Source organism: Parasteatoda tepidariorum, chromosome 4 (genome assembly GCF_043381705.1).
Source record: "Parasteatoda tepidariorum isolate YZ-2023 chromosome 4, CAS_Ptep_4.0, whole genome shotgun sequence".
NCBI lineage: Eukaryota > Metazoa > Arthropoda > Arachnida > Araneae > Theridiidae > Parasteatoda > Parasteatoda tepidariorum.
In genome coordinates, this window is record NC_092207.1 from 2,198,406 (window position 1) to 2,220,538 (window position 22,133).

The 22,133-nt window shown below is 28.7% G+C and overlaps 1 long non-coding RNA gene across 1 annotated transcript; it reads left to right on the forward strand.

Annotated features, from left to right (window-relative positions):
- Nucleotides 1–1,493: 1,493 nt before the first annotated feature.
- On the forward strand, nt 1,494–8,307 carry LOC107439353 (uncharacterized). The gene is made up of 3 exons (XR_006226768.2): nt 1,494–1,599; nt 1,816–1,885; nt 6,824–8,307. It is a non-coding gene; the product is annotated as an uncharacterized lncRNA (long non-coding RNA).
- Nucleotides 8,308–22,133: the final 13,826 nt, after the last annotated feature.

Here is a 22,133-nt window from a genome sequence, read left to right on the forward strand (position 1 = left end):
AAATTTGGTTATTTATAAGCGCAGAATGATAAATTACTTTACTATAAGTACGATTTCACGACCCATCAAAAGTCTTAAAAATCAAATTAGTTTTAAGCAAACTATAAAAAATAAAAGACTCCATAAACTTTTTTTAACAAAAAAAAAATCTCATTTTCAAGTATAGTTTAACATAAATTTACTAAAAAAATGGTCCTTTAGAAAGTTAATAATGCAAAAAGTTTTGAGAAACTAATTCTTTTACTATAATGCATAAAAAAATCCGGATATAAAACTAAAATTAGATGCGGATTACAGCTTTGCTGCCAATTAAGCAATAAGGAATTTAATTCAAATTATATACCCTTCAATTATGAACTTTCAACTTATAGACATAATTTATTTACCTCAAACACCATCTTCTAGCTGTATAATAAGTAATACTGAGTGATCTACTTATTTCTCGGATTGATTTTCCGTCTTCATAAAGGGCGATAATTTTCCCTTTCAGAATGTCCGAGCAGTGAGACATGATAGAACAATTAAAATTAATAAATTATTATAGGAAAAGTATTATAGGATATAGGATAATAAATATTATAGAAAAAGAAAAAAATATCGTTATAAGACCTAACTTTTTAATTTTTAAACATAAGAAAGCGATACAAAAAGGAACATTATGTCAAAGAACAAAAAAACAGAAACAACATCAGTGGCGTAGCTAGATCACCTATCGTAACTATATCACTGTTAAATTTATTATCGTTTTTAAAGTTTAATTTATTATCGTTTTCAAAATTTAATTTATTATCGTTCTATTTCATCGCTTTTAATTTATGATCTAGTTTTTGAATATATATTTTATAATTATTAATACTAATGCGTAGTCAACATTTTTAATCATCTTAAAACTTCGCCCGGTGGCTGAGCGGTAGCGCTTCGCGATGTCGTTCCTCGGGCCGGGCAAGGCTGACTCAGCCTTTCATCCCTTCAGTGGGTCGATAAATAAATACCAAGCATGATCGGGAACATTAATATGAAACTTTATTTATCCAAAAAACAAATCGAAAAACCCGTTCGAAATTTGATTAAAAACAATAGATTCCTAACTAAAGTAATAAAATTTGTTATATAATATCATTGAGTTAATCGTATATTATTGTAGATATATTTACCAAAATATTTCTTTGTTAATTTATATAATTTTTTCCCGCGCAAATCCATGTCGGGCAAATCTGTGGCTAAAATTATGTGCGAAACAGGCAATTCATGTTTCTTTCTCCTTTCTATTTTTTTCTCTTAAATAAATATTAATTTTTTAAATTTATTAACTGTTAACTTCTTTAAATTATCCAGTATAATAAATATTTCCTTGCTCACATCCATTTTCGGGCCCATCCTTGGTAACTAACAAATCAAACGCACTACAACACTGCAGTAAGAACGCACTTTAATACAAAAGCCCTCTATTTAAGCTTTTAGCTCAATTTTATTCCAGTTCAGAAATTTTATTTGTGCTTATGTGCTTTTATTTGTGCTTTATTTGTGCTATTTGGGCTTTTATTATCTATCTGAAGGAGCGTCAGATATTAGATTTTTAATAATTCGAGAAGATTTAAGGTAATGTTTTGGATTTACTTCGTTTCTGCATTTATTATATTTGCTTTTCTATTTCTTTTTATTTATCTTGTAACTATGTTTAGAATTGGGATTTAATTGATTTAGGTGACTGCTCTGTTGCGTCACTAGTTCTGATTTTTCTTTTTTGATGTTCTGAAAATGTTCTATTTATGTAATGTTTTGATGTGCTATTCTGAAAAGCATTTTCTATTTCAGTTCTCGTGTTGTCTGTCTTTTGTTAAGAATAACTTAAGCATGGATTGCGTGTTTAATCTTTCATTTGAAAGTAAGTAATTTTTTATTTTCTGTATTAACTTATTTAACTTATGTATTATTTAATTACGTATTATATTATAACGTATGTTATTTTAACTATCTAACTATTGCTATTTTTACGATAAGTTGACTAATGTTCTGTTTTTATATTTATGATAACTTTAGCTTCATTTCAAGTTATTTTATACACTTGAAGGTTTTAAAGCATTGAACGTATTTTGTTCTTTGTAAAGAAATACGTTTTGAGTTTTGCATCTTTAAATGCTTTGATTTATGTGACATTTTAAATGTTTAGATAACGAGTATTTATTTTCTGGGTTGAAAAAAACTTCAACGTTCCTAGTTACTCTAGTAATATTTTTGTTACTAATTTCGTTCCTTGTTTTTAANTTAGATCGTGAAAATCCGATCATTAGAACAAAAGTTATTCAGGGTGATATCTTTTTTTTTTTGCTGACTGTACACAGTATCGTTTGAGTTCCGCGCAGTATCGTTAATTCAAGCTTTTATGTTATTTAAAGCTTAAAATTTAATAAAATTCAACGAAGAATTTAAAAATTTTCCATCTTTAATGATATTTTTTGCCATTTTTGCCTCTAAATAATATTTCCTCAAATAGAAATTAGTTTGAACTCATTAAATTCGTTTTCACAGTTTTCAAAGTTTGTAATTTATCATTATTAATCTTGTTAAAATCCCTGATATAAATTCTATTTTTTTAAACAGTTTTTCTTACATTTACTTATTTTGCGCTCTATGTAATCTAATAACTTTTTCTATTTTACTTATTGGTTCTTTTAAAAAAAGATCGGGTGTGACGATTAATCAGCGATTTCATTTTTGCACTATAATTGCACTATATTAATGCGGTTTTGCTATCTGAAGTACACAGTATCATTTGGGTTCCGCGCAGTATCGCTAATTCAAGCTTTTGTGTTATTTAAAGCTTAAAATTTAAAAAAAAANTGTCAAAGTATACAAATGCGGTTTTGCTATCTGAAGTACACAGTATCGTTTGGGTTCCACGCAGTATCGCTAATTCAAGCTTTTGTGTTATTTAAAGCTTAAAATTTAAAAAAAAACTCGAATCGAAAAAAAGGAATCGGATCGAAAAAAAAGGAAAAATCTATAAAAATTGCGATCGAAAATTACATCTCCTTCCATGCTAAAAATTTTTGTGCTGAAAAAAAAACTGCGTCTCCATTAGCACTTACAAAGGTGCCGCAGAAAACGAATTTGTTTGAAGCTAATTCCGCACCCGACTCGCACCGACCACAGTGCTGACGTAAAATATCCTCAATGGTAGACGGATCATGGCTTAGAGTCCCTTTGCCGTCAGGTTAAACGTGGGAGATTTTCGTGGTTTTTTTCCCCATGTTACGCAAATGCGGTTAGTTCCATCCAAAAAGTCTTCTACAAAAGCAAAATTCTCCCAAGCTTGCTTCAGGAGTTCCCTGATCTCCTGGATTAAGTTCGAAATTAAAACGTTAAGGAGTTGAACATCGATAGTCGTAAACTCAAACTTGAGTAAGCAGTTCAACGCAAGTGATAACAGTCGAGTCTGAGTTACAATGGTTATAGACCATGGCACCCGTCGATCGGTCTAGGTGCGCCCGCTGCTTGTGCCCAACGATAAAATATTTCAATTTTCCCATAAAATGATATGCAAAAATTAATGCGGTAAATTAGTACAATTGTTACACGTAATAATAATTATTACCGAAATAGTTAACTTAATTCTAGCAGCTCCTTTGTACTTTGACTTTTCAAGGCCCTGTTACGAAATCCTGATGATGCTGACCTCATTTTACATACTGAAGTACGCTGGCTCAGTAAAGGCAAAGTACTTGATAGATTTATACATTTAATCGAAGAAATAAAAAATTATCTTGCAGCCAAAAATCAAATATTTTTAGAACTAAGAGATCCTCTTTGGCTAGGAGATTTATGTTTCGTAACAGACATGATTGAAAAACTAAATAATTTAAACTTGGAGCTCCAGGGAAAAGACAAACTTATAGCAAGAATGATAAGGGTTATAAACTCGTTCAGAACTAAGTTAGTATTCTGGATATCACATTTGAAAATGAAGTCTCTTGTACATTTTCCAAACACGAGAAAAATGATAGATGACAGTGAAACTGTCTTAATAACATTTGTCATCAACCTCCAATTACTTCAAGATCAATTTGAAAAGCGCTTTCAACAATTTAATATCATCGAACCTATATTCTCAATCCAAATTTAAGACAATAATGCTGCTTATAATCAGTGTTAAGCGGTTTAAAAAAACTAGCTTTGTAAAAAGGGTTGGCCGGTTTTAAAAAACAGTTTAAAAAAAAAAAAATTCGAGCGTGTTTTTTTAAATTTCTTTCGAAGATATATTTTTAGATGTACCTATAATATTTTATTTAATGCTATATTCTGTTAAGAAACATGTTATATTTAGAGCTCCATTATCCTGAAATAATTGGCATAAAAGCATTTTATTTATTTTTATTCACACTTGCTATTTTTTTATTATTAAATAATTAGTACTAAAGCATACTTAGTATGGGACTGTATAATTAATGCAGCTTATCAGTCATTTTTAATCGTCCTCATTAAATTTTGAAATAATATTTAATTGACAAAGTATTGTTACAAATTAGCAAATCTATCTTAAATTTGTAAAGATTCTTCTGTTATGAGTTAAATGTTTCAGACCGACCCTAAATAAATAGATTAGTTAAAAAATTTGCAAGACTGGGGCGTGATTCTAACGTAATTTTGAGAGAAAATAACGCGTTATGTATCAGTTTGGCCACACTTTTGCCGTCTTGGAAGTAACCTTAGTGACCATTTTGACGATAAAATTTTTGGTCTGGAAGCTGAGTTTCAAAGTGATAGATTTTATCTTATAACCGTTGTTGAACAGCGGACCCGATTTTCGGGTTTGCGACTTCTAATGTTCAAATCCGTAGCCTTGTAATTTTGAACCAAATCCAGAAGACAAGGGAACTCCTGGATCAAGTATTGGGAGAAATTTTCCTTCGTGGACGACTTTTTGATGGAACCGACCCGCATTAGCGTTACATGGAAAGGAAGACCACGAAAACCTCCCACGCTTAGCCTGACGGCAAAGGGACTCTTGCCCATGATCTTTCTACCAATGAGGATATTTTCCGTCAGCACTGTGGTCGTTGTAAGCCGGATGCAGATTCGTATCGACCAGCCATCTCCGGAATACGAACCTGGTTCACCTCATTGGAAGGCGAACGCTCTATCCCCTGAGCCATCGCAGCTCAAAGTGATAGATGGACGGAGTTATGCAAGAATCGAGTAGAATGTTCCGCGGATTCGTCGCCAAACTTATAAAAATAGGAACATGCCCCGCACAATGGAGTACTATATAGTGCAAACTTTTTATTGGCCATACTAACAAAGCATTGTACAAATGCAAGGGTCTGTCCAGACATTTTGTGAAAGGTCCTGGTTTTGTAAAATTGTGAAAAAACTATTCATAATTTGTGAATATAAAATGAACGTTAAGTCACATTTTTTCAACCAGAGTCCTGCTTTTGTGAATTTGTGCAAATAGGGTCCTATTATTGCTAAAAACCTTTCCAAGAAGTTTTTAAATTGTAAATAGATACAAGATTCTGCTCAACAATTGCTGCTACTAATTTAGAGATGTAACATACAAATATTTGGTATTTAGCCTATACTGCTCAACACAGAATATTTATTTCGGACGAATAATGGAAATAAAATCACTCACATTTTTAATAATTTCAATTGACATATTTTAAATAACACAACTTAGTAATGCATCACTTTTAATGTGTTACGCATTAAGTAAACTTTAACAATTTTTAAATTTATAATATTTTATTTAAAAAATTGCCAGATATTATTTGCATAATATTCTAATAATTAATTTTATGAATAAATATAAATCGATCGATTATTTATTTACAAAAAAAAATATGATATAATATTAAATAAGAATGCGCACTCGATGCTTGTAAAAGTAGAAATATTTTCTGAGAATACTACATTTGGAATTTAAACTTAGGGAAACTTAGTTTGTCTCGAACAGTCTCTGTTCCTCCTCCCCCCGGGAAGGGTTTATTCGATTAACAAAACAATATTGTGGCAATAATAAGCAAATTTGTGGGTAAAGGGTCAAACTACTATGGACTGCTTGTGACTGCAATAGTGTTCTGATCTGCGAGTCTCCAGCTAGTTAGTTCAGCGTTGAACCGTCAGGGAGGGGGGTGTAGTAAGTACTTTATAACTAAGGCTGTAACTAAGTGCTTTATATAGCTAGAGTGTCTGGAGGCTTTGACAGTTAAAAATGTTGATGTAATTTATGCTTCCTTAAATTAAAATTTAGGGAGTCATAGGATTATAAAATGTTTATTTTATATATACATAAAATCATTAACGCTAATAAAGTTGGATTTTTTTTTTACCTGAACTTATAGCATAGGGTCAAGGGGAAATCGCACTTTTACCAGCATTATTAGATATTAATTTGCGCAAAGACTGGAATTGTAATGTATAAGCATATATTTATAAAAATGAGTTAATGTTCATTTTTTATAATGTAATATTTATAATATAAAAGATGTTTTTTTAAATTGTTTATAGAAAATTTAAATAGTTATAAAAAGATTTTCTGAAATGTTTCCTAAAGGTTTAGTTATTTTAAATTTGGGACCTATATCTTTAAATGAATCAAACGAAAAGCAGATTTTAAGTAAAGTAAAAAAAATTCTAAAAAAAATCAGTTTTTTTTTTTTTATTTATCTCAGTTTATATCAATGACTATCCAGCTATCCAACATTGCACAGTTTTTAATTTAATTTTATTGGTAATGGTTGTTTCGTTTATTGGTATTAGTCTTATTATTCTTTATATATTCTTTAAATTGATTTGTAATATTTGATCCTGTTTCTTGTAGGATGGTGTCTTTTAAATTTTGATGGCAAGTCTGGATGATGTCTTGCAAATCCTGTTGCACAATTGTCCGGACCCGGAAATGGATAAGTACAATTCTTGACTTTTTTTTTTTCATTTTTGTTAAAAGTTCGTCTTTTATGTTATGGAAAATGATTTAAAATATTCATAAAAATTTCATTTTCCCCAAAAATATTTTTTAGCCATCAGTACTGTAGATTGAAGAAAAAACAATATTCACGTAAACATCGGTTGCGTCTGACATTTATGGTTTATCTCATCTCATCTTGTCTTAAATGATTGTCTATATAAGCAAAAGAATGGATGGAAGTTAATGAGAATCAGAAAATTTTACCCCTAACAATAGGTCCTTTTACTCCCTCCGCCTCGTGTTTCTTTTGGACTCCTAATTTTCATCCGCTGACTAAACTATTGGGGCCATTTTTTTCAGATATTTTTATTATTTTGAGGGCCATAGATCGAGTCTGTGAAAAAAATTAAATTTCGTCCAGGGCTTACACGCCTGTACTTCGATTGAGATCAATTACGTTTTAAGCGACGTGAACTCATTTGTTATTATAGGTAAGTATTATCATTGCTTGTTTTAACATTTTGTTATTAATTGTTACATAAGCGGCTACAAATAAATTACTTTTCGGTTTTTCAGGGGATAACTATTTATATCCTGATCAAATTTACCCAAGTATTAACTTACCATTAAGAAAGGGATAAGAGTCTAACGTGCTTTTAAGGATTCGCTATTTATAAATTTCCTCGTTTTCATACAAATACAGCTAGTAGGGCTCATATTATTATTCACTTTTTTGTTTTGTATCTTCATGTTTTACTAGTTCTTTGAAATTAAGAAACGAACACAAAAAGGCACCTAGTCTCAACAGAAAAGTGCAATCTCAACAACAAGCTTGTGGCGATAACCAAGAACTGCCTCGTCTTCAACTTGCTCAACTGTTTAAATTTTCAGCAACTGCTCTTTTAAAATCTCAAAGCTCTGTATATCGGCAAATTATATTTACACAAAAAGAATCCTGGTTGCTTTCTTGTATGAATATAATTGTATGCGATTGACTTCAGAAATTAATTAGGCCTAACTGTTATTTTTAAATTTTATTGAATTCGTCATTCCCTCACTAGTGTATAAAGTGAGGGAATGACGCTGAAGTGAGGGAATGATTCAAGATGAGTATATTATTAAATTTTTTTTTGTTCAATCGTGCCAGCCAATTTTATTTCCCAAACCTGTAAAAACTATTAAATATATAAGACTAAATTATAATAAATATTAGATATACTTAGTATGTTATCATTTTCAAACTTTAGGTAGATGTAACTTAGATAAAAACATGTATTAAAATAAAATATCATTCCCTCACTATTAGTGTCATTCCCTCACTTTTTAAATAGTGAAAATAATTAATTTACTTATTAATTAATTTGAAAAATAAATTAAAAAATTAATAAATTAATTTATTAAATTAATTAATTTATTTATTAAATTAATTAATTAATTATTAATTATTATAAATTAATTAATTATAAATTAATTATTTAAAAAATTAATTAATTTAAATATTAAGTATAATTTATAGGATATATACTTTCTTTATAATGCCATTACATATTTCTATTAATATAAAAAGTTTCAGAGCTTTTTATTCCATTTACTTTTTTGGGATTTTATGAACTGAAAAATGACAGTTTTCGTGAGAATGACCCATATACAATTTTTCATTTTACTGCTTATTTTTCCCTGAGTTGTGTAACTAAACAATGCTTGAAATTTTGTAGAAAAGGCACAATCAATACTTTGAATTTTATAAAATTTAATAGCGAAATAATCTTTGTAATCAAGTTATAGTTTGATTGTCTGATATTTTAGCATATATTTTGATGGATTACAAGTTTCTGATTTTTCTCATTTAAAGCTTGCGTCTTCCAAAGTTCTGATCCGGTTAGTGCAATGTTCAAATTTGAACTTTTTTCTATGCGTTTAATTAAATAAGAGCAACATTTTCAACTGCATCTCACATCGCGATTTGACGAGTTTTTGAAAATAAAGTAACTATAAATCATTGAAATTTTTAATCAAACTCAGAAGACAAACTTCGAAAATCTGTATGTGACACTTATGAGTATATGACAGGGATGAATGTAATTCATGATCTGTATTTCATTAGAGTTACTGATTTTTAAATATTACCTAGGCTTTGGGTGCAGTCCCAAAACCGGAATTCTAACCTATTAAATAATTAAAATGAGAGCTCATTATCGTGACTTGAAAGTTGTTTACTTAAAATTACAGTTGATAGAAGCTAACTTAAGTTTTTCTGCTTAAAAATAAAACTACTTCAAAAATTCTTTTCCCCAGGGGGTTTGTTTAAATCTACAAGACTGTTTTGTTTGTAAAATATTTCTTTTTTAAATTTATGTTTCGAATTGTTTTCAAATATCTTGAATTCTTGAAAGAAGAAAAATTACATATTTCTTTACGAATTAAAAGCAATTTTTTAAACTTAAGGAATACTTGAATGAAAATATTTCTTATTTTTATAAATTTGAAACTTTAAAGATTTGTAAATTCAAAAAAAAATCGCGCCTTAAAAAAGATTTGATATGTGTCAATAAGAATTGTAGATTTAAGCAAATACGGAGCTTCACGCACCCGGGGCCCCAGTGACGTTCATCTTCTTTTATGTTTGCAATTTCAGGCGTTAATCTTGATTAGAACTTTTGGAACCATTGGAACTTTTTTCTATATATTTTTCTGCAGATTACTGAAATTTTACTATTTTTCAATTTTCTTAGAGAATAATTCATAAACATGTAACTCGAAAAACTTTGAGAGCTAAGCTGCTAAAACATGCTGTTTAATTATCGAACTTCCTTCATATACTTTCGAAATTGACTTTCGTAACTTTCGATCACTATAACATTTTTTTTCTTCTTTTGCATGAAAAGGAAGACGGATGGTATTTTGTCTCTTTAAGGCTAGGTGTGACTAAGTATTTTATTTTAGAGAGTTTTTTGAACTTTTATCTAGTTTCCGGGGATTTAGGCTAAATTAAATTTCGTTAATTTTTACTAAGAGAAAATTGGATTACAAAAGATGACAGTCGATTTCTTAAAAGTAACTGCATCAATCTGTTAAAAAATTAAAATACAGACTTGTTAAAAAAAAATTTAATATCTTAATTTTTATATGAAATATAGATTTACTCATTTTGGGAGTCAATAGGAATTAAGAGAGTTTCTTCATTATCCAATTTTTGCTTATTTAAAAAGAATTCAGCAGATCAGTTTTGTTTAAAAATATTTTTGAGGTTAGAACGTTTTATGTGTTTTAAAAGGATAAAAATGTATGAGTGCTGCTTTGCCCAATGTACTTTTATTTTTAGAGCTTTCTTTTACTTTTACTAAACTGTTTCAATTTTGTTTTTTATGTATGTGAAATCAAATACCCTTAGAAGGAATTTTCTTTTCTAATACACATGTTCTTTTTTTCAAAAGTATTTAATTTAAGTGCATGTTTTTCAATGAGTTGTGGTTTATTTGTTCCGCCAGACAACATAGAGCCAATTCATCTAAAAATTGTGCCACATAAATTTTGTTTTTTGGGATCATAGGTAAGTATTTTCATATCAGAGGAAAACGTGGAATGTTGCCCGAAAACAAAATTGAATGCACTTGTTTTTTTCAATAATCGAAAGTTTCTGTGAATTCAGAGAATTTTATAATGGAATTATGACATTTAGTGCACGCGTTCTAAAACACACTTCAAATTTCTGGCCTGATTAATCTGCAAGAGAAACAATATCCTTCTTTGAAATGAAGTAAAAGCACATCATTTGCGTTGAGGCAAAATTTAGAATCATATACTGTTTATTAACGCACATTTTTCAAAAAAAAATTATTTAGGTAACGAAATTCCCTGCTGCTTCTAAAGTAATTTTTTCCTCTTGGAGGCAAAAAATAAAAAAAGAGCTTTCTTAAGTGCAGAAACGTTTGATTCATAATTTTTATATTATGTATTTACATATTGTGAAAATGTAAAAATATGGATTTTTGTGAAGTTTTAATTACACTGTTGTAATGTTCAAAACATCTGAGAGAAAAAATTAAATTAACCACTGTCTTTAAAAATTAATGAATGAAAAAATCAAATATATTGAACAATGAATCGAAAACTAATAACTTAAGAAATGTGAACATGTTCTAAAAAATAAAAAAACCTATTTATTCATATTAACCATTTCAAGCAATTTCTATGTAATTATAGTTGCAAAATTAGGAAGTGTTGCTATCAGCCAGAGGTCTTTAGTAGCAACTTTTAAAGAATTGAAAATTCTGAGGAATGGAAAATATCTAATTGTATTTATGTAAAGTACTTCTTTTGAAGCATTTTTCGAAATATGAAAACACTACAGAGCTTATTTCTAAGAAGAAAAATTTTCCTGACCTCTCTAAATAGATTTACGTTAACTTTAAAGCATTGTATGTAACGTTTTCAATTTGTAAAATTAAGGGTTCTTTGAGTATTTGATCTAACAGTGTAACATGCATTTATATTTAATGATAAGCATAACTAATTTATTTCAAAACAAGTTTAAAATAATTGTATTTTCTGTGAAAAAAATGAGTCGATTAAGAGGTGGTTTCTTAATCGCAATTTTTTTTTATTAGTCACCCTCTGGCCAGTGTGACCGTTAATTTTGTTTTACATTTATAATACTCATCTTTCTCTTTTTGAAAAAATTACAATCATCTTTTTTTTTTCTAACATGAGGAATTCTCTAAAAATTAAAAAAAATTATTTTGATTATTGAGTATGATAACTGAATGATTATTCAATTATCACCCTCAGTACACAGCAAAATCATTTATATATATTTTTTATTCAGCTAAGGATTTCATCATACCATTTTAAATGCAATGATTTGTTCACGAAATTTTGTTTCATGTAATTTATAACTGAATTACGAGTACCTTACAATTTGTAAGTGCGAAATAAGAAAACATTCTCACTCTATTTTAAGGTTGTGCTCCTTCGTTATTTAAATGCATAATTACAGCTTTTGCATTTATGGAAGTAAACAAAAAAGCATAATTAATTTGTCTCATTTGTTTTGTTTCTTTAAAATTTTTTATACTTTTAGCGCAAAAGCTTAGAAATAGGAAAGAAATATTTACTTTACTTTTTTTTTCAAATAATTCATCTGAAATAATATACGAACTTCAAAAAGATAAGAACAAAAATAATAATTATTGTTGATGGTATAATAAGCAAGCAATGTGTCACTTAAATTTTTGTATATTTATTATTATAAAAATTTTGTTTTAACTTGATGTGATGCAAGATTTGGAAAAATTAATTCATTCATTTATTGTGCATTTTACCAAATAAAAAAATTTAGATGGTAAAAGTTTAATAATTGATTTAATTAAACGTACAGTTATTTTCTTTCTGGATTTGAAAAAGCTGCTTTAATTATCTCATGGCAAAGTAAAGTATAATTATTTACATTTTGAATCATCTTGCTCTAAAAATTGTGTATTTACAATATTGTGAAATGCAATTGCATGAATGTAGATAAGTCACGCAAGTATACATGGATGCATCATAAGTATGCACATCTTAAATGTGTTACTGTTAGGAAAAGGAAGCTTTCTCCAAATTTGTCTTAAAATATTATTTTTTAAAGAAAATTTCAAAATTATATGGCCCAGATATACAATATATAGAAATGAGAATTCTAAAACAAACTGTTACACGTAAGTCTCAAAAGGTTCATCCTCTCTTCTGCTTCTATTTAATTTTTATTTGTACTTAATAGATACATGGTGAAAATTTTCTTCGATTAAAAAAATTTAACAATTATGCTTTTTGAAAACTAAAAAGTTATCCTCTAAAATGTTAATAAAGAAAAACAGCTATATAGTTTGAAATTTTCCATTTATTCTTATATTTTTCTATTAATAATTTTTATTCTTCGATGGGAAACAATTCTCTTTAGCTTAACTTGTTTTATTGTTTGTTTTTATTACCTAAATAAGAAAGTTTTAATAGTACAATTTTTGGTTGTGGTTTCAATCAAATTATGACTTTTGTTTTCTAAAAAATATTTTATTTCTTTATTTATATTTCAAAGTATTCTATATTCAACTGAGATCACAGCTATGCAAATTTAGAATTTATAACTTTTAAAACTTTCTATTCTACTATGGGATATACTTTTGTCCTGATGCATAGTAAAATAGTATATGTTTATTTATGCTTGCTTAATAAGTATAAATATATAAACATACCTATTATATAGTTATTATATACTTATTGTATACTTATTGTATACTTATTATATTCTTATTATGTTCTTTTGTATTTTTATAAATAGAAAGCATCTAAGAATGTGTTAGTTAGCTTAACATTCAGTTCAGGAGTTTAAAATTACCCATAGACTGATAAAATCGGATTAGACTTTTCGCGCAAACCACCCCCACTACCTGAGGCAAACTTCTTCTGAAAGACCACCTTGTCCCTTGATCATAAAAAGTAAATGAATTATTAACGTTAATTGGTTGTCCGTGGGTTTGACAAAAATTATCAATTTTATTATTTTATCATCTTATGAACTATGATGGTTTTGTTACTTGCATGATATTTTAAATGAATTGCTAATAATTGAGTTCGGTTCTATACAAAAGGGAGAGAAAATATTAAATTTTTCTCAGCCTTTCGAGATAATATAAAACAGAATCAACATTTTAAAATTTAACAACTTTGACGCTAATTTGAGATTTTTAAGAGCGTTAACCTTTTACTTTCTTTATTCCTAAAAGAACATGGTTGCAAGCATTTTTAATTATTCGATTTTTATTTCTTTTGTTTTGTTTTTTGATCGTATGCTTATCATTTCGTTCGTTTTTTATTTATATCAGAAAATCGATCAATATAAACAATTTACTTACACTTAAAGTAGTAATACGAAATTTAAATGAAATAAGACATGTTACGCATTTTCAGCCCTTAAAGTACGTAGCTGGAAAAAAAAAGTAAATAAAAATTTAACTCCCTTGCTAATAGTTCTACTAAACTAAATAACGCTTTGCAGAAAAGTAATTATTATAATAATAATGACTGCATTAATAATATCTTGATATCAGAATGTTTTTTTTTAAATCTCTAGAAATATGCAAAATTTTATTTCGTTTTATTTAATAGTTTTTGAGTAATGGCAGTAGGAGGCACGCTTAGCGAAAATTTTCCGAAACGGCGGAAATAACTTTATTTTTTTTCTTAAATATAGTGAGATTTCTGTCAATTACGCCTATCTTCTCTGCAAAAATTCACATATTTTGAATAATTTTTAATTGGAAAATTGAATATTTCAAACGAAAGTATTTTGCTCTCAGATTTTAAAAAAAAATAACACAAGTTCTGACTTTTATAAATTTTAATTTTACAATTCGTCAATTTATATCGTAAGTATTCACCTGAATTGATATATAAAAGAGAGATAAAATTATCATAGGCATGCCTTAATTTTAAATTCTTACGCATAAAAATATTTTTCATGCGTTTTAATTAGGAAAATAAAGTTTTTTCATTATGAGCATGTATGTACCAATTAAAAAATGGTTTTATTTTTACTAATAAACCAAATGTTAAGGAAATATAATATAAATCTAATTATTATCCAATTTATATATATTTTAAATCGAGAGATAATACTGGGTAGCTAAGAATCGAAGACCAGTTAGAGTTAAACAATTCAATCTAGAAATTGTCTTATTTAACCAATATATCCATTCTTATCAATCTCGAAAAGTCATAGATGTTCTGCTTTCTTTATAAAGGATTTTTTTTTCAGAAAAAATGTAAACCATTCCGTTTTAACCCACTAGTGGGTACACCTGTTAACTCTATGGAATGTTTTGAAGCACTAGAATTTCAGTGAAAAAATAGCAGACATTTCTGTTTTGTAAGACAAGTAAAAAAAATATGCTTGTAATTTACATGTTAAGGTAGTCAAGGTCATACTCGAAGGGAGGGGAAAGGTAGGAAAAATTGTCCCATAGCTGCTGAGGCCCCAATCAAAATTTCTTTGCGAAAAATATAGCTCTTATTAAGTTTTTTTTTAAAAAAAAAAGAAAATAGCAGGAAATATCTATATGAAAATGTAAATTTTGAATAAAAGGTCTTCAAAAATTCTACAATATATGAAAATCGGGCTTTTTGTGCTTTGAGTATAGGACTCATAACAAATTTTGTTCTGGAACCCTTAAAACCTTTGCTTAGCTTTGGATGCAGTTATCTTCTTCCTCTGCTACACTGCAGCTTTTGTGAGTTCAGCATAGACACAGGTCAAGGAAGGGGGGGGGGCACCGGTAATATTCAGTTTTACCCGTGAGCCGAGTTTATCGAAACGGAATAGTGCTAATTATCGGGCTAAATCCATATTGTTTTTTAAGATATGAATCCTTAGTAAACATGTAATGAGCTAAACTAAAAAGAATTTTTATAATTATCAATAAGGATAGCTTAAAATCGAGGGAACATTAGAGAGTTAACGTAATAAAACAAACTTATCTAAACTACAGCCGTGAATTATTTATCAACAAGAAGCCAATATAGTAGGACCTTTTTAACTAGTAAAATGCAACTTAAAGTTTGTCCTCAGAAAACACAACTAATTGCCCCAAAAACGATGCCTGGTTTTACTTCACTCCCCCCTATCTAAGTATTTATCAAATTTATTTATATATATATTTATATAAATAATACATTTTCAAATTAACATAACGCATAAGTTAATCAAAATCGAAATATAACTAATGTGACTGTACTTTATAGAAAACGTTCATAACTTTCGGATTAAAATGTGAATTTAATTCCGAACTAAAATATTTATCACAAAGCTTGCGTCTACTACTAAGGTTTTATATTTATTGATACATACATTTCAAGAGCCTTAAAGTTTTTGATAGGAAATTTAATACTGCAGGAACGTTTTTTTTCTTTCTTCTTTTTTGTAAGATTTAAAACGAATTTTTCTCGTGGTGGTTTTAGCCTCAAAGATTTTAAGCTATGGTCATTTTGTATCTTATTCAGACTTCCATTTGGGCAGTCTATTCCCAGATGCCAAATGGACTGTCAAAGTTCAGAAGTCGACCTATATTATTAATCTATGGAAAGACTTCCCTGAATGCTAAGTTAGCTTGATTGATTCGCGAAAGTCTGTTTTATGACATAAAACAGAAGGTAATACTTTAAGTAAATATGGATAATGAAGAGATTTGAATGTCTTCTGAGTTCTAGGTTCAAAGGAAACTTAAAAATAGTAAATGTTCTTCCCACACTATCACTTTGTGCATAAGCTGTTTATCTAAGGTAATAAACGTTCGTTTGAATGCTTATTTTAATGTCTAGCGTAACCAAAAAATTGAATAAAAATTTCCTCTTAAGGAATTCTGGACAAATTTATCTATTTCCTCTCGATTTATCTACAAATTTTTTTTTTATAATTTATGATTCTAACGTTCGAATATCAGGGATATCAGACGTAATGGTACAAAAATTGAGGAAAGAAATATGCGGAATCCCAAAATTAACAGTTGTGCCGACCAGTCTGTGTAGGGGGCAGGGAACTGTCCTTGCATCAGAAAGGTTCTGTGTTCGAATCCCGGGCAAGGCATGGATGTTTCTTTCCCTCTATCTGTGTTCTAAGTCCTTTCTCCTTTGTGTGTGAATGTGACCCGCCCTATAAACGGGTTGTGGTAGTGTTCCACCGCCGTGGCTTCGCCACAGGTGCCCACTGGGTAACGAAAAGAGAATTAGCAGTTCTGGCACTTTCTGTGGCCAATGGACAATAGCTCCAAGTGCCCGCCATTAAAAAAAAAAAATTAACAGTTGTACATTACACATAAGCTGTTTATGACACAACGTAAGAAAAAGGCGAACTGTTTTGACACACTTTGTGTGACGCAAAAGAAAATGAAATATTTTGTATTCGAAGCGCATGCATCACACAACGCAAACATTTCACAAATTCACTCGCACTTAAGTTAAACTATTTTACTATAAAAAAAGAATTTAAAAATAAAATATGTTGACAAAAAATATTTTCTGATGACTTTGCAGTGTAAGAAATGCAGGTTTTGGAACTTGAAACTTAGTTTTACTTTCTTTATTATTTAAACGATCTGATGAAAATTACTTAAGTGTGTGTGTAATATCTCGTTTTAATTCCTACTTTAATTGAGAGAAAAATTTTTGATTGTCAAAATCAATTTAGGTTTTTGGTTTAAAATCGACTCAATCCAATTGAAGTAATTTTTTTTTCACATAATTTCTGAAGAATGTTATATTTGTAGTGTTGGACTTGTTGATTCCACAAAGAAAAAAGATTTAAGCACCCTTAAATTCTTGAAACTTTTTTTTCTTTTGTTTAAATTTTTGAAAAATGGATTGAGCTAATTTAAAACCAAACTCACGTTATCAAACTTCAATATTAAAATATTGTGCCTTTTCTTTTTCATAATGTATGACAAAGTGCAGTTAAGAGTTATATCTATTATAACTACTGTAAATTATAAGATATTATTTTGCTGTAGCTCAATTTTTTTTATCTCCATTTTAATTTTATGGTTACAACTTTGATTGCAAAAAAGTTTTTAAATATTTCTTCCTTTTTTTTTTCAATCACCAAATTTAAGAGAAGGAAATTGTTGTTATTTTTAACTTTAGTGCTTCTATAGTCATAAGTCTACTTATTACCTCTTTAAAAATTATTACAATAGTTATTAATTAAAAAATATTTTCATTTCAGGCTATGATGTCAATTTTTTTTCAGGTGAAACTAATAAATAGTTTAGATTCATTTTAGCTCACTAAAATGCTCTGTTCAACTAATAAAACAGAATTGGTTTCCTTCCTGAGAATGAATGGCTTTGTGTCTGCTTCTAATAAACAGAGATAAAGACGGCAGAATATTGTCAGAAAACAAATAAAAGATCGTCTTTTTTCTAAATTAGGTAAGTTTGACAAATCTTTTAAAAACCTACGATAATCATACCTGCCAACTTGTGCGATTGTTGAAAAAGATTTTTCAAAAAGTGGTAGTAAAACAATTTAATTCGTAACAATTTTCTTTGAACAAAACTATCAAGACATCTCTAAGGCCATGAAATAGATCTTAAATACACATTTTTTTTAAAAAAAATATTGATTTGTCGTCGTAGTTAAAAAAAATTTTTGAAACTTTAAACAAGATTTAGTACCCCAAAACTCTGATGTTGAATCTCAATGTAATACTGAGAACATTATATCTTAGTATCCGTACAAGCTGGCAGCTATGGATATTGTACTAAAAACTATGCATTTTGTAAAAATGATACTTTTTCTCGAACCACGAAAGTCTATTTTATTCCTGTAATAATTGCTGTTGACGTCTACAGCACGTCATTGGTAATTTTGTGTGAAAAGCACTTTGACGTGCGAAATACGTCTTCCTAGCACAAGTAGTTTTAATTTGTGAGGGAAAATAAAGAGTTAAGCTATCTCAGGACGGAAGAAAGTCAATCACGCAATAATAGTATGGCAATTTCTTATGCTTTTCCTATATAAATTAGCACTATTTCGAAATAATTTTGCTTTTAAATAACGTATTTTTTTATTTCAATTACTATAAACTTTGAATTATTTAGCTTTATAAATTCACGTTTTAAAAAAATAACTGTAAATAAGAGAAACATGAATTAAATTTAAAACATGAATTTAAAACTTGTAGCTTATTATTCAAGATTTAAGAAAAAATTATTTTGACCATGCCTTTTTTGACACTGTCACTGGAAGTAAAATTTAAACTTTTTTGGAAATAAGTAGGCCAAAAAGTTATTTTGGCTGTTACTCTTTTTGTAGTTGGTTAACTAACGAAACTTTTTGCTTGGCTTTCGATTTCCTATAATGGTTTAAAAATTGGGGGCGAAATTTCGGATTGTGGTTTATAGGTAATGAATTCGCTAAAACCTGCTTTTTCCAATTTATTTTCTGGGGGGTGAGCTAATGTACTCTAACGATTTTGTTCGATATACTAACGATACATATGGATATGATAATGGATAAAGCATATTTCTGACCGTGTGTTTTTTGGTTAAATTTTTAGGTTATTCAAGACGGTTGGGGTTGACTTGCTTTGGACGTAACTTTTTATTTCGCTAGTAGGCTACCAAAAAAAAAAAATGTGTCGGAGTACTGTGGACTTTCGATTCCTAACAATAACTTATATTAACTTCCTAGGTCAAAAGTAAGCTAAAAACTTTTTCCCATAACTTTTTTTCGATGATTTAAGAAACGAAAAGTCTTTTAGGCTAACGTATGTTTGAGTTTTCTAATAATGTGTTAAGATTTGGTAACCTAACTTATTTGGCAAATTTTTTTCATACGTCATTGAGTTGCTAAAATTGTTTTTGTCATAACTTTCTTGGTGGCTGGGATAACGATTTGTTAACTTAGTCTAATGTATTGAAGAAATATTCAAATTTTCGCTAAAAGATATTTCTGGTGTAAACTTTTTTTGAAGCTTATTGAAATATAGTTGGTGGGAAACAATGACTACCCTTTAAGAGGTGCTGACTGTTCTTTTTCTTTCCTTTTTCTTTTTTTTTTTTTTTTAGCTATTNTTTTTTTTTTTTTTTTTTTTTTTTTTTTTTTTTTTTTAGCTAACGTAAATTTTTGATTTGTTTGAGCCGTCTGACGATTTCATACGAAGTTCAAAAATTAGGAGCGAAATTCAACCTTTTTGCTTTTTTGCTATGCTTAAAAATTTTAGCTAATTTATAATTTTCCTTGGTGCAAGGCTAATTAAAACTTTTAGCTAACGATTTATTACAATCAGCCAATATTTGGAAATAGAATTCAAACTTATGAGTTTTGCTTTCAAAAGTTATCTAAAACTGTTTTGGATCCTAACTTATTTAGGCCAACGAACAATGGAAAATTTATCGTAAACTAACGATCTTCTATCACGGTCTAACGTTTAAAGGCAATATTCAAACTTTCAAAGCGTGATAGCTAAAAAGTTTTTCGTTTGTAGACTAATGAAAATATTCATTGGGCTAATATTTGGAAGTAAAACTAAAAATTGTGGTTACAAAGTCAAAAGATATAAAAAAAACTTGTTTTGGCCATATTTTTAAGCGATTTAGCTGAAAAAAAGTTTTTGTTAAATAAGAAAATTTTTTGTTGGGCTAACGTGGACAACTATTTTCCATTATGGTCTAAAAATTGGCGGCCAAATTCAAACTTCTAGTTTCTATGAAGAAAAAAAACTTTATCTAAGTTTTCTGCGGTTACTAGACTAATTAATATGTTAGGCTTATTATTTGTCTATACCAGGCTGGCGTTTAAAGGCAATATTCAAACTTGTGATTCCATGTTATGCTTAACTTGTTGTGGCATTTGACTTGATTGCTTTTAACTTGTGGCATTAAAATTAACTCAAACGAAAGTTTTTTGCCCGGATTAAGCGTAGACACAATTCTTTTCTGTGAGCTAACGTGTCTGAGATAAAGGCAACAAATAGTTTAGTGAGGGGAAAGGTTTATTTATTTTTTTTTTGGTATGTTGGCAAACAAAATTTTTCTGGGCTAGTCATTTTCTACAATGAACTAACGTTTTATGATAAAATTCAAACTTGTTTATAGTTAGCTATGAGTTAGGCCATATTTTTCGATAAGTGGATTTGCTAACGAAAATTTTTGATTTGTCCTACAATTTCTTATTATGGGTTAACGTATTAAGGTTTAACGTATTAAGGCGAAGGTCAAACTTGTAGTTTCTAGGTCATAAAGTAGCTAAAACTTGATTCAGTAACAATTTTTTTGGCGGGTATAAAAAGTAAGCTAAATACTTATTTATCATGACTCTTCTTTGGTGGATGATACGAATTTTTAAATGAAATTTTTTATTGGGCTACCGATTTCCTATTAATGATCTAGAAAATGTTACTTTTGTGCAAAAAAGTTTGATGGGCTAACAAAGTACTAACGTTTTTGTGCAATGCATGAACTTTTATGTTTGCTTATTACAAATCTAAGTTACATGATCAAACTTAAAAACAGCTTACCCAAATGACAGATGTCAAGTACAATTATAACAACAACAAAAAATTTCTGAAAAAAAAATTTTTTTTTAAATTATTTTTTGTTTTTTCAGGATCTAAAGCTAAAAATTAGTTTTTCAAATATGGTAAACATATTGTCTCATTATAGCAGAACAAAACTTAACTGTAGTATTTTTTGCTAATTATGAATCTTGAATCAGAATTCATGAATATTTTCATAGTAAATTTAGTATGGATGTTTTTAAGTTGCAATATATGGCTATGAAAACCCCAAGTGCCATAATTTTATTGAGATGTCATCCTACATATACACAATTAGATGTTAAAGACAATTATTTAGTTTCCTTAAACTAAATAATTATCAGATAGGCCGTATCATCATATTTAGTGCTGTGGGCAAAGAATGAGCTTTCAAAATATTACTATGTTAAACATTAATGAACGTGACTTGTTTCTCGTAATTCTAAAATAAATTAATGATTATGAATTTCAAGCTTCTCCCTTATTCTTTATTAATCAGAAAAGAAGTAAATGAAAGGAAAAGAAATTCTAATTATTAATGAAATATTTGATGGCAGTATTCTAAATTTCAAAGCAAAAGCTATCTTACGCTTATTCTTTTCGTCGAAATTCGAAAAATTTTTTCGAAAATTTTCATTAGGAAGACAATTTTGCTCGATGAGTTAACTTCTGGAGGTGAAATTAAAACTTTCTGTTTGTAGGTTAAAATTAAAGTAAACTTTGCTTCGATTGTTTTTGGATTGCTCCTTTAATTTGGTATTATGGGCAAACATTTGAGTGCGAAATTTAAGAGTTTAGTTTCTAAATAATAAACTAGCTGAAATTTGTTTGAGTCAATTGAAGTGGATGTTACATTTGAGTAATTTTGTGGATGGGCAAACAAGCCCAATCTTGAAATTCTGGTCTTAAATGGTCAATCTTAAAATGGTCTTAAAATTTTCTCTAAGGGACAAGTGTTTGGGTTGAAATTTAAACTTGAGTTTCATCTATGAGGAATGAGTTTCGTCCCAGTTTTGCAAACTCAAACTTTAGTGTCTATGCTATAAAATAGCTAAAACTTTGTATAATTTTGATGGATGAGATAACGTTACTTTTGTTGCTAACTTGTCTTAACAAATTTGTACATGCAGAAATTTAGGGCCAAAATTCTCGCTTGTG